Genomic DNA, 17,211 nt, shown 5'->3' with positions numbered 1-17,211 from the left:
AAGCAGGAGGAGATTTATTATATGAATTGACTCACACAGTTATGGAGGCCAGGAAGTTCCACAATCTGCTGCCTGCAAGCTGTAGAACCAGGAGAGCAATGGTATACTTCAGTCCAAGTCCCAAGGCCTGAGAACCAGGGGCTGCTAGTTTAAGTCCTAGATTCCAAACATCATGAGAACCCAGAGTTTAGATGCCCGAGGACAAGAGAAAATGGATGTTCCAGCTCAATAAGAAAGGATTCTCCCTTCCTTTGTTTCTATTTGTTCCATTCAGATATCACCGCCTCCCCACAAGAGGGGGTATCTCTTTTCTCAGTCTACTGAATCAAATGCTAATCTCTTCCAGAACGCCCTTACAGATGCACCTAGAAATAATGTTTTACCAACTATCTGGGCATCCGTTGGGCCAGTCAAGTTGACATATAAAACTGATTATCACTTTACTCTAGTGGGTTTAATCCACAGTTCCCTTGGCACCTGCTTTACTTTGTCCCCAAAATCCTGAACTTCGAACACCTAGCATTACTTATTCTACTGCTCTCCCCAAAGCCAGATATATTGTTGGCTTGGGTTCATTCACCAGTGCCACCCTATTTTTCCTGGGTTTTTAATCTTTCTCTAGAAACAATCCACTATTTTTTAAAATTTCCACAGGAAATGTATCATTCTTCATGAGTTTTCCTCCTCAGTATTTCCTGTAGAAAATTAACTGGAACATTGTGAATAAACTGGCATAATAAAGCATTATTCCATTCTTAAAATTTACATTCCCCTGGCGGCTCTTCTGTGATTACATTTGTCCTCATATGATTCCTCTGGCAAGAAGAGAATATTGCTAATATCATAAATGCTTGCACTAGATCTTCTCTCCTTTTATGACTCATTCTGCTAACACTGAAAGTGACATGGTGGCATGCTACTAGCTAATTTCTGTATACTTCGTTGGGATAATTAATGGTGCAACTATCCAAAATTTAATAATCTTAAAACTTATCCTTCACAAATAGAACTGTGTCATCCCATTCTGCTATATATGAAAGGGACATAGGTCCAATCTAGAATCAGAAAGGGCGGGGAGAGGGCAGTGGAGGACAGTTGTATTCATAGCCAAAAGAGTCAAAAGGATGTTGCAATGTATTTATTTACATTGAGTTTCCTCTATACCTTGAATGAAAACCTTGAATTCTCTACCTGCCCCATTTCTTTTTTATCTTTCTCTTCTCTGCTTCCAACCTGAAGATCCCAGTTGCATGTTACTGTAATCCCGTATGCTCAAGTCAGCGATTTCTTTTCTTCTCATTTGGCTGAGACAAACACGTATCTTTTCATACTGTTTCTTCAACATAGAGAACTAACACTACAAACCTCTTTTGCCCATTATAGCATAACTTTAAAATGCAATGCATTATATATTAAATGTTTCATAATACATTTCATAAATGACCTGTACCCATAGGGGTTTAAGTATGGGAGGAATCAAAAAAGGTAAAGTGGGTAAAGCCATTGTTCTCCCCAAAAAACTCCCCTCGTCCTGTGTATACCTACATAAAAAACGAGGAAAGAAGTCTTCACCAAAAGGACTGAACAGCAGAAATGGCAAACACAAAATGGCACAAATGGTAGTCACCCCAAGCTTGTTACCAATCCCAAGGTGCCTCAACACAGGACACAGTTCCTGAGCAGTGACTGCAGGAAGTATCCACAGAGCATCTGCGGAACTGTCCGCCCCAATCACACACTACACCGTAACTGTTAAAACACAGTTAAACAGAACCTCAAGTTTGAAAAGAGACTTATAAAGTGGCTTTTGCCACAGGGAACATCTTTGAAACTTGCGAAGACAATTCCCAGATGGGTTGTCTGTAGATGCAATCTGGACCGGGGCTGTCTGTCACCTCCAGCTAGGAGACAATCTGGCAGCACACAAAAGAGCATGGAGGAAAAAGGAAGATGCAGCTCTTATTAAGTGGCCATCATTTCCATTTACTTTTTCACCTTTATTTGAAAAGTCTTCCTTGTTTTGTTGTTACTGTATCGAAAAAATGTAAATTCAGTCTAGAAGACATTGCCTCTGTTCAAATGGAGAACTGCCCGTGCCCTTTGCATTTTGTTTGAAATATAAAATGTATGCAAAATATTGTGGGAAAATACTAAATTCACTATGCAATTAAAGAATAGTGTAACATACATTACCAACAATTATTAGCATGTATCTTTTGAAAAATTAAATCCAAGCCAAAGCAACGTAGCAAAGAAATAGGAAAAAAAATGCCCCGAAAGATTATGAAAGGATGTTAGCACATACAGTTTATAGATTTAAACAAACAAACAAAACTGTACCCAGAGAGACTGATTTGCCAAGATTACATTGGTGGCAGAACCAGGATTAGAATTGTCATTTGCTTCTTTGTTACCCCCACTGTCTACATTGTCATATATTTCTAATTGTTGGACATCGAACAGTCAAAGGTTTAGTTGCTTTTCAACAGGTAGCTGTTGTGTTGTGCAGGCAGTGTGAGAAAGACATTTGAAAAAACTGATTAGGAATCTAAAATATAAAATTCTGAATATAAAATGGGACAGTCATAGACCTACTTGTACTTTCTCAAACACAGCAGTTTTCAGATTAGTATAACCAATTTGGTCAAGCATCAACCTGAAATCAATCAAACTGCAGAAAAGGACACAAAAGTTTAGTGTGTGCTAGGCACTGGGCGTAAAGATGGAAAAGGCCCAGATCCTGCCCTCAGAGAGAGACTTAGTCACATATATCTATAGAATGCTTAGCATGTTTTGTAATCTTCAATTCTTGATATTTACACAGAGTTTCAATAAAAGACAAATATTATTTTAGTGCACTGCAATTTTTTGTAAATGTTGCTTCATTCATTTTTGACATCAGTGCATTTAAAACTTATCTTCTCCAGACTTAATTTTGATAGCATCCTGAAGCCTAAATTCTTGGGCATTATGTGATTATTCCCGATCTGACTTAATATTGGGTGGCCTGGAATGGGTCTTTACATTTTTTAGCTCCTATCTCCCATTCAAACTTCCGCTTATTCATGGCTGATACCATCTGCCATGTGACAATTTTGATTTATCACTTTAAACCCTAGGCACTCCCTTCTCAGCCAGACTCATATATTTGTCAAAACTGATGTCACAAAAAATCTCAAAACTTATTGGCTGACATAGCATTCTTCTCTGCTTTTCCACTCTGTTTTATGCAAATTCCATTCTTCAATTATCAGTTCAAGCCTTGAAGTCACTATAACTCGAACAACTCTTCTATCCCCATAAATGCTAGAATGTCCTGGCTCCTACTTGGCAACTCAGTACCCTCTTTGCTACCTCGGTGCGTATAGTTCAGGATTGCAGTGGTTATTACTCTAGCCTCCCTGGACTGCCCGGCAATCTCTTTTCAGGACGACGGCCGTTGGATCACTATCCTCCATTTGATCCATCATGGTTATCCCATGTTCGAAAGAAATCAAGATCACCTGATTACCTACTCCCATTTCCCATGTTACTAATCCTCTTTTCCATACCCACAGGCCTCATCAGCCCCAGGCCCCGCTGGGTGTCATTGGTTCGTTATTTGAGCACTCCTTCTTGGTCTTACAAGATGTGCACCCTGCCAGTTCCAAGATTCATTCGCTTTCCTTTGGGTCCTTCTCTTCACCACAGCCCTTCCTAAAATTGCAAATCCATATCACTAAAACCACACACACACACACACACACTACTTTATCACCATTCATTCCTTTAGTTTTCTTCTTAATAAATATTGCGCTTATTTAGCTTTTTTTAAAATCTGACTGTCCTGGAAGATGCTAAGTGTCAGCAAAATATAGGTCATGGAAAAATCCAGCTCCCCACATGTTTTTGTAAGTAAATTTTTTTATTTAGTGCAGCCACACTCATTTGTTTTTATATGTCTATGATTGCTTTCATGTGACCCCAAAGCCAAAAATATATATTATAAAGCCATTTGTAGAAAAAGCTTGGCAATCTTCGTGAATGTAAGCTTCAGAAGAGCATAGATTTTGTTTATTTTATCCTTTTCTTTGTCATTGTAGTCACAGAGTCATGCCTAGCACATATTAGGTATTCGATAAGAATCTGTTGCCCGGCGAATAAATGAATGAATGAAATATAATTGGCTTTATATATTTTAAGGAACTTAATAGAAGACAAGTTGAATTGGACTTCTATATGACTAGGAATCTACAGCAGACATTTTAGAGGGTTTTACTGAAGTTCTTGTTTTTCAAATAAGAAAGGCATTTCGTTTATATCATTAATTCTAAGTAACAGTGGTTATTTCCTAGTGTTGACTTTAAATGAAAAGTAAAACAACTGATGGAGGTACTGTTATTATGCCAATTATATTGTTACAGAATCACACCTATTATAGGGCCATTAAACAAACCCTTTGAGAGCAGTTCTGTAGGACTCAAATTGCCTTAAGGTGCCAATTGAAATCACCTGTGTGACCTTTTCAGGCATGTTTGCATCTTGTTACCCACTAAGTGAGAGAAAAGAGCTAAACCATTTTGAATGCAAGATTATAGTAGGTATTGGTCATTTGAGTCTAGCAAAAAATATAGGGTCCTCTCTGCCTTTACAGTTTTAGACAACAAAATTACCTTTTGCTTCCAATGAAAAGATAAGGTTAAGAGTATTTTGTATGATCTCTGCTGACACTAGAGATTTCAGTAGTAAAACCAAAACCAATGCCTCTTTTCTCTCTAGAGGAATCGTTCACAGAGGAATTGGCCCAGAAGACCCTTCTTTTTTATCGGAAAGAGTTGAGACTCCTTCAGGCAGAAGTGTTCTCCTCTTTTAATGTGACACCTCAATACTCCATTCAAAAAACATGGGTTTCTGGGTTAGGCTGATTGATGGCAAAAATGACAAAACCTTGAGAAGTCTGTTAGCTTGAGCTGAAAAATATGCTCAGCTAACTGCCTTAAACATTTAAAAATGTAACTCGCTAGCTGTAGTAAAGGCTGTCGAGCTAAGATTTGGGATTAATTGTTCACTGTTCGACATGATTTGTGAATAATTGCAGAAACGTAGCAATTAAATTGTACTTTCTACAAAACAGGCAGCACATACCTCTTGCTTTAGAGAAACCCACATTTCTGCAGATTAGCACACCTCTGTAATTTATTTGGATGTATAGGTGACATTTCTCTTTGAGTCTTTAGGACCCTAGGACCTCTGAGATATGTGCTATGTCATAAACTTGAATGATGAAAAAGGAGCAGGGCTCCTTCAGCCTCTAATTGGAACCACTCAATGCAGCAAAGAAACTGAGCAACTCTTTATTATTCCATTTAATGGTTTTTTACATCTACAAATCATTTATCAGTATCATCTGAAAACGAAAAATGATAAGCATAGGCATATTTGGCATAATATATCTGGTTTGTTACCCAAGAGTTGGTGTGTAGGTACAAAAGTATTAGGGATGAAGTCATACCCTGGAGAGGATGCAAAAGGGAACTTATTTCTCAGTTCTGGCTGAATTCCCAGGTTTCGGCCAGTGTAGTCTACCGGAATCAGTGATAATGTTTTCTGTCATGGCTGTAAAATACTTTCAGAGAAACATAAAGTTTTTATGAGAAGAATAGTAAAAGAGATGACTTCTTCTATGCCCGGGGGTTAATATTTGTTCCTGTTGGCTCATCTGAGGATAGCACAGGTTGAGATAGGGAAACGAAGGCACAGACCTTCAAGTTCTCCCTTGCTGCTGCTCAGTATAAACAGTAGCTTCTAGACAGGTGCAATTGCTCAAAATTTAGAGGCCCTGACAAATCCCCAAGTCATTAGATTGCAGTGTTGGCACTTGCTGACTTTATGTAAGTCATAGTTCCCGTACATTTTTGTCTTCCTACTCCCCATGTTCTCTCTTTTTTTCACTAAAATGAGAGAATTCTTTGTTGAATTTCCAGGTTTCAAGTAGTATTTATTTAGAATAGCCTAATGTAATATGCCGGTGAAGTTTAGAGACCTTCCCCAAGAATGGGTATGTTAAGATGCTCATATACTGTCGAAAACTATTTTAAGGGCCCTGTTTCATCAAGTAAATGTAGTTAGTTAAATTGAATTTGGAGGATTTTCTCCTCTTTGTGATTGAACAGAGAATGATTATCATACCTGTGATACTCCTGACTTCCCTTTTGTACAAGCAGAGTAGTCGTTCCGGTCTTGAAGTTTATTAGAGCTTTAAGCTGTCAGGTTATTACTGTCAGTTTCAAGAAAAGAAAGAGTTACTGATGTAAAATTAATTTATTGAATGGAATTGTTTTGCCCTCAGGGAATAACATCACCATTTAATTTAATTTCCCCATCATATTGTCTCATTTGCAGAGGAAAAAATAACTTTTCTTTTTAACAGAATAAAGTGCATTATGCTGAATGGTATATTTCATCCTTACAGGTTTTACTTGTTCTAGATCATCAGTTGTCATAACAACGTGATATATTGTGCAGTAATACTTGATTTCTAAATTTGGGGAAATAGCACTGATTTAGATATTTACTTATAAGAAAATATTACAAGGATTTAATAACATTTATAAAAGTTTTTCTCTGGTTACATTTTTCAATATCAGTTTTACTGTGGACTATCCTACACAAAAAAATATTTTAAAAATATATTTAAATATTTATATATTTTTAAAAACTTTGCAGTCACAAATGTTCATGTTACTAGTGGCATTATCAGTGTGTTTGTTCAAAAATATAACAATGTTCTACTGGGTTTCAGAACACAAGTGGTTGGCCTAGTAGGTGGGATTGGAAGGACGTAGGTACAAACACCAAGAAGCCAAGCATTTAATTCACTTTTCAGCGAGAAACCTGAAGAAGTACAGAAGGCAAATATGGGGTCTTGAAGAAAACTACTCTCTTGATGCCTGAAACACTAAGACTCCTTGTGAGTCCTGTTCTCAGAGGATGTTGTTTGCAGATAGCAGTTGAGTACAAAGTACTGTCATGTATATATAGATCCAGAAAAATGAATGAATGAGTGAATGAATGAATGAATGAATAAATAAATAAATAAATAAATAAATAAATGCGATTACAATATGAAATCCTCAAGGACTTCCTTCTGCTCTTTGTGTATTCTATTTAAACAGCATAGTCTCAAAATCTCATCTCTTCCTTCTCAAAATGAGCCATAGTGGAAATTGAATATTCATTCGACAAATATTTTTTGAACAATTATTTTGTGAAATGCATAATATTTACCTCTACGGGTTATAAAAAGATTCAGAGGGCACAGTTTCTAACCTAATAAAGTTTACAATCACATAAGGAAGACAATACAGTTACACCAAGAACGCTGATACGGAATAGAACCTAGGAACAGAGCAGATGTCCAGGCCATGTATGCACGGGTACAGCTGTATTAGTTGTTAAAATATTGTGTGTTTCTAGACAGGTTGGTAAATAAATGCTTTCTCAAACTCCAAAAGTGCTTACTGCCATCTCAGCCACCTAGTCCTTCTTCAAGGACCTTTATTTTTTCAACTCTTCCTCTGGCAACTGAAGTGTTAAAAATCATAGCAAGGGGCTCCGAAGGACCCTGCCTCACTGAAGGAACCCATTCTGACCGATGTGGATCCAAACTGGTACCAGTTTTTAAATATTCTGAATATCATCTCTGGTAAAAAGTACTACTGGAGATGTAAAAGTTTGGAGGATATAAACTGCCATTGTTGTCATTCGAGAACAGCCACATATCAGAAATTTCATATGGTTCAATCTATATGCAAGCCTGGTGTTATAGTCTTTTAGAGGAGAGAGTGATTGCATCTTGTTGTGTTGAGAAGGCATCTTGATTCTAACTTGGTGGCCCCTAAATCAGCATGCATCAAATCATCTGAAGCATTTAAGACACTGCTTGCAGTGGGCCTGGACTGGGGCCTGAGAATTCCCATTTCTAAAAAAGTTTCCAGGTTACTGCTGCTAGTTCTGGAATCCCCAAGATAACAACTACTTTACATTCTTCCTGGGAGAAAGTGTTTTTATTGTACAGTTATTATAAACCAATAAGGAAAAGATGAGTCTCTCGGTTAAAAAAAAAAGTGAAGATGCTAAACTAAAATCACAAAGGGAAAATACAAGTGAACAATTAATATAAAAAGTCAAAATCAACTAATATCAAAGACAGGTAAATTAAAGAAACAAGATACCACCTTTGAATATTCAATAGCCAAGATGGGAAAATATTAATAATACTCAATATTAAGGAAGTTAGAGAGAAGTGGATTCTCTCATACACTGCTAGTGGAATTATAAATTGCTAAAACCTTTCTGAAGGGTAATTTGGCAGCATGTGTCAAAAATTTCTGTAATACTTATGCTCTTTGCACAAATAGTTCTACTTCTAGAAATTAATGCTAAGTATCTCATCAGAGCTGTACAGTAAGATTTATATATGAATGTTCAGCAAAGCATTATTTATAATAAAAATTAGGAGTAACCAACCTCAATATTTGATATATAAGAGCCATAAGATGAAATATTATAAACCATTAAGAAAAATTTCTTATTTATAATAAAACTTACCAAATGCTCATCAGTTGAGGAATGATTAAATATAATTGTGATTTATCCATAAGACAAGCATCTGAAAAAACATACTGTTGAAGATTAATGAGTTCCTCTGCACAAATATCTTCTAGAAGATAGTGGGTTCCTGAGGGCATCAGTCACTATTTCTAGTTACAAGCCTAGAGACATAGCGCCTTTGAACTTATGTAAGAGATTTACACTTTAAATATAGTCTGCATATTTCTCTCTGAGATCACTAGGGAAAGGAGCAGCCAATGAACATTAAGTGGGAGTTTAGCTGGAGCAAAATAACAACGTGCTTTGAAGTAATTAGTTGGTGCCCAGTACGCCCAGCATCCCTTCCTTTAGTGAACTGCTCCTCTTTCCCCTCATATAATTCTCCTGACACTGGCAATTCCAGGACTTCCCCCTGATAAATGCAGAGATAGGCACTTGGCCCAAGCATGGCCAGACTCTTCTCTCCCAGGATACAACATGGTTGCAACTGGGCCATTTGATGGAATGGCCTAAAGGGACTCTCCATGAGTCGCTACTATTGAATTCTCCACAATTGCTCTCATTCTTTATCTGAGTCCTGGTTATTGAACTTTTCCTTCAGTTCTGGAAGTTACCCAATCTCCTTCCAATAAAGTCTTGTTTTTAATTATCAGTAAACAGTTCTATTGCTTACAATTATGCTACTTATTTTGTAGCTGAAACTCAAAAGCTGTATAGGGAAGGAAGAGTGGTATTAGAGGAGGCTCTGGTAAAATCTGGTCAAATTTTCACCTGCATCTGTTAAAACACCACAGAGCATGCCTGTTACAAATGCTCTCCCTCCGCTTGAAGTATTACTGCTATCAGTACCACAGCCCTTCAGCTAGCAAAGTCTTACTCGTCTTTAAGATCTTAGTTAAGTATCATTTCCTTAGAGAAATCTTCTGTGTTCGCAGAGACAAAGCTAGGTCAGGTCCCCAAAACTTCTTGAAAGCATTAGTAATTATTATAATTAAATTACTCACTTTGTAGTTAAGTATTTAATATTTGTCCACCCTCCCATACTATACACCCCATGACTGCCTTTCTTACATTACATATTGATGTCATGTCCATTAGTACATATTTAGTTTCTAGCAGAAAGCCTTATATCTGATAGTCAGATACCTGTTGAAGGAATAAATGAGCTGATGAAATAACATGTGAAAACCCTTGAAAAAATAAAATAAGAAGGTGAAAACACGAGGTACAGTAGAGTTCCACATTTCATAATGAGTACATTTGTGTTACTTTTTCTCCCAATATCACCACATATCCTGTAGACCACCGTGAGTCACTGAATGTCAGCAAGTTTAATCACCTTCCATTCTGGTGACTGATTTGGAAGATAATAGTTTCAAAAGTGCAGTCTGATAGTGGCAGTGTCTCTAAGGGTAATTAGTAGAATTTTGGTGTAGCTTTAGCCTTCTGACCCCAAAGGCACTCCAAATAATGCAAGGTCATATTTAAAACAGTATATTTCTAAACAAATGCAGACTTAAAACAACTATCTCTCTCTGCAACTAGATTTTTACCCCTAACCTTTCTTGTATAGAAATGCTCGAGATGGCACTCTTGTTGAGGCTGAGTTTGATTTCTCCCCTACGGTGGATCGGAAGGAGACAGGTTAGTGCCATGGAAGATAGTGACCGACCCAAAATGACAATGGGAAATTAGTGTTCATACTGGAGAGTAAGGAGAAAGAGAACTGGGAATTATTACCTAAATTGAAGAGAATTAAATGAACATATCCAGAGTAGGAACAAAAAATATTTCACAAAAGAAACAAAATTATTAAAGATGTATCTTTCACAATGGTCATATTCTTCTCCATTTTAGTTATGCCACTAGGAAGGTAATAGCAATATTTGTCTATGCAGCAAAGATATAATTTTACAATTATTCTCATGATAAAAACAGCTTATTTCTTTTCCAAGTGTCTTTTGAGGCCTCTGTTTATAAGCTCTGAGAGGGGAGCTTGAAATCATATGAAAGTTGTGGGTGAGAAAAAATAAGCACAAGCATTCCTTTGAAATGTTCTTAATAAATTTTTAAATTAATTTCCAGGCTGATAGGTCTCAGAAATCAATTTAAACTATTTAACTCACCATGCAAGAATGAAATTATTATGAAAAAAAAAGAGGCAAGCTGAAAAATTTTGAAGGCTATATGCAGACAGCAGGAAGGAATACTGCAGGCTTATAATGGGATTAGGAGAGTTTTTTCTCTGGGAAAGTGCTCACTGAAGAGTACTAAGAGGTCCACTTAAAAACACCATTATACTCTTATGAATAGTTGAGATTTCAAAAACTCACCCTAAAGTAAGAGTTCTAACCATCTCATACTAGCTGATCCTAACATGGTTGAGAGCCTTTTTTTTTACATATCTTTAGTCTTATTTTTTAAGAGGTTTACGTCATAGGAGCTAGACTATATCTCCTCCCATTTAAATCTGTCTATTCCAAGATTCCCACATACAAATAAACACCAATTTCTTTTTTTCCCGTAACTCTTTCAATAAAAAAAAAAGTATCCTTGTCATAGTATAGCTTTGAGCTCTTGGATTGAGCACAAAACAGTAGACACATGGAGGAAATCTGTAGATTTTTCAGGTAATGGATGAAATCTTGACATGTTTTATGCAAATGTAAACCAAAATCAAATATTCTTGTTGATTATACACCTAAATCGTGGGGCAGAAACTCTTCCACACCCAACCTTTGTGTTTCTAGCTGTAATGCTGGGTGAAAATTGTAAATTTAACAAATATATGGATTATTTGATGGGTGAGGAGTCCCTCCCAGCAGTGTCTTGTTCTTCTTCATATAATAACTATTCCTTGGGTCTAATCCTTGCATTGGGGAATCAAAAGCAAACTATTACTTCTGGTCTAGGTATCTTTTTAATTCAATTCAATTATACCTCGCAACTATTTATTGAGTCTTTTCCTATGCTAAACTGGGTTAGTGTATGTTAACTAGGACCCAAGAACCTTACTATATGTTTTTTTTAAACTACTCATCCACTCTTTATTTAGTGGCATAGAAGTGAGGCTTGCATCTAATTGAGCATTCAGATCTCTCTCTCTCTCTCTCTCATTTACATATATGTGAAATATACATTTTATTCCATATACATTTTTCTATCTTTCTGTCTAAATATCTATTAAATATCGAATCCAAGTATCTTTCTATCCATCTATTTATTTAAGAAGAATTATATGAAGAATCTTTAGAGGAAAATTATGAAAATAAATTTTACCTATACAGTTTCTTACCCCACCTACACACAGTTACATGCTCATTCACTCACACCCATGCAACCTTATACACATTTTTTTTTTCTTATTTGAAGCAGCCACCACAGCTGCCAGTGCCTCGGGGACTTTAAACATCAATCAGTTTCACAGCTGGAGGCAGAGTGATCTACAGCAATAAAGCTTAAAGTGCTTCCTTTTCTGATATAATTTGATTCTTCCATTAGAGTACAGATTCTTTTTTGTCCTTTTTAAGTAAAGCAAATGTTCTCTGTCCATGCCAGGGCAAATAAGTAGTTACCTTAAAGAGGAAGACAGTATTACTCACAAGTTAGAATGCTGGGTGGAGAAAAATCCATCCAATACTCTTTACTTCTTCACTGCTGAGTTTTTCACCTTTGTTTCTAGGATTTGCCTCTCCTACTTCCTTGAGGAAGGGGCACCACTCCTTTCCAGCCGTTGGCAGTGATACCATTATACTTGCGCTTGCTCTTATACTGGCTCTACTAAAGTTTCTCTTTTCTTTTGCTCTTAGAAATTGTTAGGGTAATCTTTATTCAGGGAGCCTAACTGTTTGATAGACTGCAGGAATCTATAAAACCATTTATACTAAAATTCATAATGATGAAATTTGAAAATATTAAAGCTAAAGAGGTCCTTAGAAATTCCTAGCCCAACAATACACCTCTATTCCACGTCTTTTTGCAAGTGAGGAATGTGATGCTCAGAAAGTTTAAATCATCATCAGCTCAAGGACAAATGGGTAGTTATTTATCAAATCTGAATTTGAACCCAAACTTTCTAAGTCCCTAATACTAAGGATTGAATTATGTGCCCACTCCAACAACAACAACAAAAATCATGTGGTGAAGCCTTAACCCTCAATACAACTGTATGTAGAGATAGAGCTTATAAGGAGGTAATTGTTTCAATGAGGTCATAATGGTGGGGCACTAATCAGATAGGATCGATGCTTTATACAAAGAAGAATAGAGACTGGAGTTCTCTCTCTTCACCATGTCAGGACACAGAGAGAATGTGGCTATCTGCAAGCCAGGAACAGAGCTCTTATCAAGAATCAAACCCTGCTGAAGCCAGGGTTTGATTTTGGACTTTGTAACTTTCAGAACTATGAGAAAATAATTTTTTTATTGTGTAAGCCACCAAGTCTGTGGTATTTTGTTATGGCAACCCAAGATAAGACATGTATCTTTCTAATATTTTTCTTAATTGTATGACTGAATTCTAAGCTCAAATCTTTTATAAGAGATCCAGTTCTACCATTGCACACTGAGTTAGTTGAATGCGGAAATGTCCCTGATAAAATGTTTAGTGGCTGAGCGAACCATTAGTGATTGTGCCTGCTGCTTGTGTTCAAGCTATACTGCATGGGAAAGAGAAAACCTTAGACTCCACCTGATTTGATTTTATTGTTTGAATTTTTTATAGCTTTAATCTTACACAAATACAGCTAATTTTCATTTATTTTTATTCCATAAATGTCTGCTCTTTGGTTTAGGTCTTCCAAATTGGTGTGGTACCTACCACTGGCTTTGTTTCTTTCCCCTTTGTCATCCTTCTCCATCTTCTCTTTTTTTTATCCTAGAGTGCTGCATTTTGTCAAAACTCCATATCTATTATAGAATTTTATTAGTTATTCTTTATATAAGACTCACAAGGTGATCCTTCTTGAATAAAAGCCTCTATCGCTCTCTGAGACAAAGATAAAAGGAGAAAAGAAAGAGAGCTGTAGGGAAAGTGAGAGAGAGAGAGAGAGAGAGAGAGAGAGAGAGAGAGAGAGAGAGAGATTGTGTTGCCATTTGAGGCAAAGTGAAAAATAAGTTTTTCCCAAACTGCTTTGCAATAGCTCTTAAGAGAACCAATTCTTCTCACATTTGAAATAAAATTTTGTGAGATCTACTTAATTACCAGCTCACATATTTATTGTTTGATAAACTTTCAATGGCTAAGAAATTTTAAGAAAAAAATGAAATCTTCCTAAAATTTTGCTTTACATGTCATTTTTCTGTTCTAACTCCTTCCACTGACTTTCTCTCTCTGAAAAAAGAAGTAAAACTTGTAAGTCTGGTCCCTGAGGTTCTTCACGATTGAGCCCCTTCCTCTTCTCCCAGTCCTGATGCTCATGAGTCTCTAACATGATCCTTGTCCCAAACAAACTGGTTGATTCTTTGTTTCTCAACATCACAATGTGCATTTCTGTCATTTTGTCATTTCTTCTTAACTGAAATGTCTCTTTTTCTCTGCTACTCAAATAAGTTCTACTTTCTCTTCATTAAGTCTGATATCTCATCTACCTTCCCCAAATATTCCCACTAACAATGGTGTCTCCTTCTTACTCCTATCACTTAAAGTCCGGAGTAGTCATTTGTTACTTATAGGCTAATTTGTCATCGTATTTATTTTCCATGTGTATGCCTGGCTCCTTAAGGGCTAATTCTTTTGAACACGCTATCCCCAGCACCTAACACAATGCCACGAACATATCAGATGCTCTTTCGATGTGTTAATGGTGATAACAAAGTGGTTCTGTAACTACTCTTCCTACCACCACTCACTGTCCTAATGTGTATGTAGCAATTATCATTAAGCGACTGCTGTGCCAAATGCCTTACATCAGTTCCTTCATTTACTCTTTCTACCATGCTCTGAGGTAGGTGCTCTTTGCTGTTTCACAAATTTAAAAAATGAGGCTCGAGATGCCATATAGAGTGATTATATCATGACTAAATTATGGAGAAAGGGACTAACACAGATCTATGCCTTCTCTGTGTCAGATACTTTATAGACATTACATCATTTAATTTTCACAACAATCCTGTGACACAGTTTCATCTGACAGATGAGAAAATCCAACTCCAAGAGGTTAAGTAGCTTGGCCAAGGTCAGGCAAGGTTTCAGACACCAGGTTTCCTCCTTTTTACAGATAATTGTCTTCAGTAGCTGTTTTGGAGATTTGGGCCGGGGGAGGGGCAGGGGGGTAATATTGTATTACAATGTAATATGGTTTTACCACACTTTTATATCTTCCCTTCAAATAAGAATTGTCAAATACAGATTGAAGAAGTGGTTTATGGGTATTTAAGAAGAGACAATCTACTTTACCTAATTAATGGATATCATTCGAACACAATTTGTATGTTGGCTAAATAAACTTCCTGCAGTATGGGACTCTTTCATGAGAATTGATATTAAGTTGTCACTATGAGAAGAACTTGATTTGAATAGTTGGTTCAAGGTATTGCCCAGAGCCTCTGTGCACAGAGGTCTTGGCAGAGAGCACATCTGGAGTCTGCCAAGCAGAGGGATGGGGCTCTTCAGAGGAATACTACATTTTAAAGGGAAGATTGTTTTTTTTCCTCTTCAGAGCATTTTCATATCTTGGCACTAAAGAGGGGGAAAAAAGGTATGTCTTTTCTTTGAAATACTGGCTTTTTCTGAAAAGACCACCCTCTCCCCAAGCCTTGGAAACTTCAAACAGTCTGACCGAGAAGTCAGACCTCCTCTGGTTGAAGAAGCTGTTATCTTGAAAGCTGCTACAGGCTATAAGCTCTTAGAGGGTCCTGGAGCCCAGAGTCTGTTTGTATTCATTTTTAATAAGCTAAATGAAAAGTGGAAGAGAATTCTAGCATATGTATAAATGCATACATATGCGTATATCTCTATATGCATACAGTCTTTTAACATTGTAAATATATAAAATTTAGTTAAATATGCACCTTATGAACTAAAGCTTTTTTTAAAAAAGAAAAAAAATAAAATGTAAATGTAAATTTTATTCGAAAAATTGTGATTAGGCTTTTTTACTAAATATATTCGTGCAGCAAATTTCCTGTGAAATTTTAATTGGATTTCATACTTTTTGTCTTATTTTCATGCACCTCACATTTCACTACTCTGTAAGAATTTGACACAATTTCCATGTGTTTCTCTTACCTGATATTACAGTTTAAATACATTTTAAAAGCATGAATTAAAGGGCAAAATCCAAGTCATTGACTAGGGTGAATATTAATTTTAATGCAATGTCTCTATTTTTGTCACATTCTACCCTATGGATACTTTCTGTGTCTCCTTGGTCCAGCTAATTGTTGTTCTTGCTTTCTACACATTATATATATATAATCTCCACACATGTACCCTACTATCCTCTAAATGCATGCAGAGAGGAAAAATAATGGCCAGAGTATTGAATTACAGTCCAATGTATTTGTTTCCCACAGTTCTCATATGAATTCCAAAATATTGAATAGTAGCATAATGTATTTCGGGGTTATATCTGACACAATTTTGACCCTACTTCATACCCCCTCTATCCAATTTCTACTTCAGATATGGCTGTGGCAACTAATTTCACTCAGATATAACCAGAAACACCTGGCCTCAGTAGCATCTCTTTTCTTTTTGACCCAAATCTTCTTTAACGACTTTTAACATGCCCATATGAACCAACCAAGCCATTCTGATACAAGGAGTCAATTCCACATGGGATGAACCTTGACCAATGACAGATGTGACACAATGAATAAATATAGCCTTCTTCCAACTGTCAGGTGAACAAATCAGTGTTGTACCTTATACACCTCAGAGCATCCCCAATAAAACAGAGCCCCAGTTGCCTCAGCAGTGACTAGCTTAATAACATACCTGTTATTAAGGTATGTTAATAACATACCTGTGGATTAACTTTTCCTCTTTCTAGGTGTCACATTATACCAGTGCTTCTTAGCTATGGGTGATTTTGCTCTGCCTCCCATCTTTTCTCGAAGATACTTGTCAATGTTAGGTTTTGGTTGTCACAACTCAAGAGTAGAGGCTATTGGCATCTAGTGAGTAGAGGCCAAGGATGATGCTAAAATTCATACAATATATACAACAGCCTCTACGACAAAGAATTGTCTGGCCTCTAATAAAAGGCTCTGCTTTTTAGAGAAATGCAGACTAAGACAGAGGTTACTGGGTTCTATTTATATCATCAATATTTCTACAAAGCATTTTGATTTAAAATATGTGTGTGTGTGTGTGTGTGTGTGTGTGTGTGTTTGCACATGCACATATGTGTTCACGTATTCACTATGAGCTGAACTTGCCTTCTTAGACTTGGCAAGAAAAATTTCACTTGCCCTTTTAATCTGATGTAAACACATTTTGGAGGAAGAGCTAAAGTAAAATTTAATGACACTTGGAAAAAGAAGGCTGAAAATCAGCAATTTCAGTTCAATCTGAATGAACTTCACAGTAACTGGGTCTGGGCAGGTGATGAAACCAAAGTTTACACAAACCTGTCCATGAATCAAGGCTCTTCCTTTTATAAATGGTAACTTCAA

The sequence above is a fragment of the Pteropus medius genome, unplaced genomic scaffold (genome assembly GCF_902729225.1).
Source record: "Pteropus medius unplaced genomic scaffold, Ma_sr-lr_union100, whole genome shotgun sequence".
NCBI classification, from domain to species: domain Eukaryota; kingdom Metazoa; phylum Chordata; class Mammalia; order Chiroptera; family Pteropodidae; genus Pteropus; species Pteropus medius.
Note: the sequence above shows the minus strand (reverse complement) of the source record.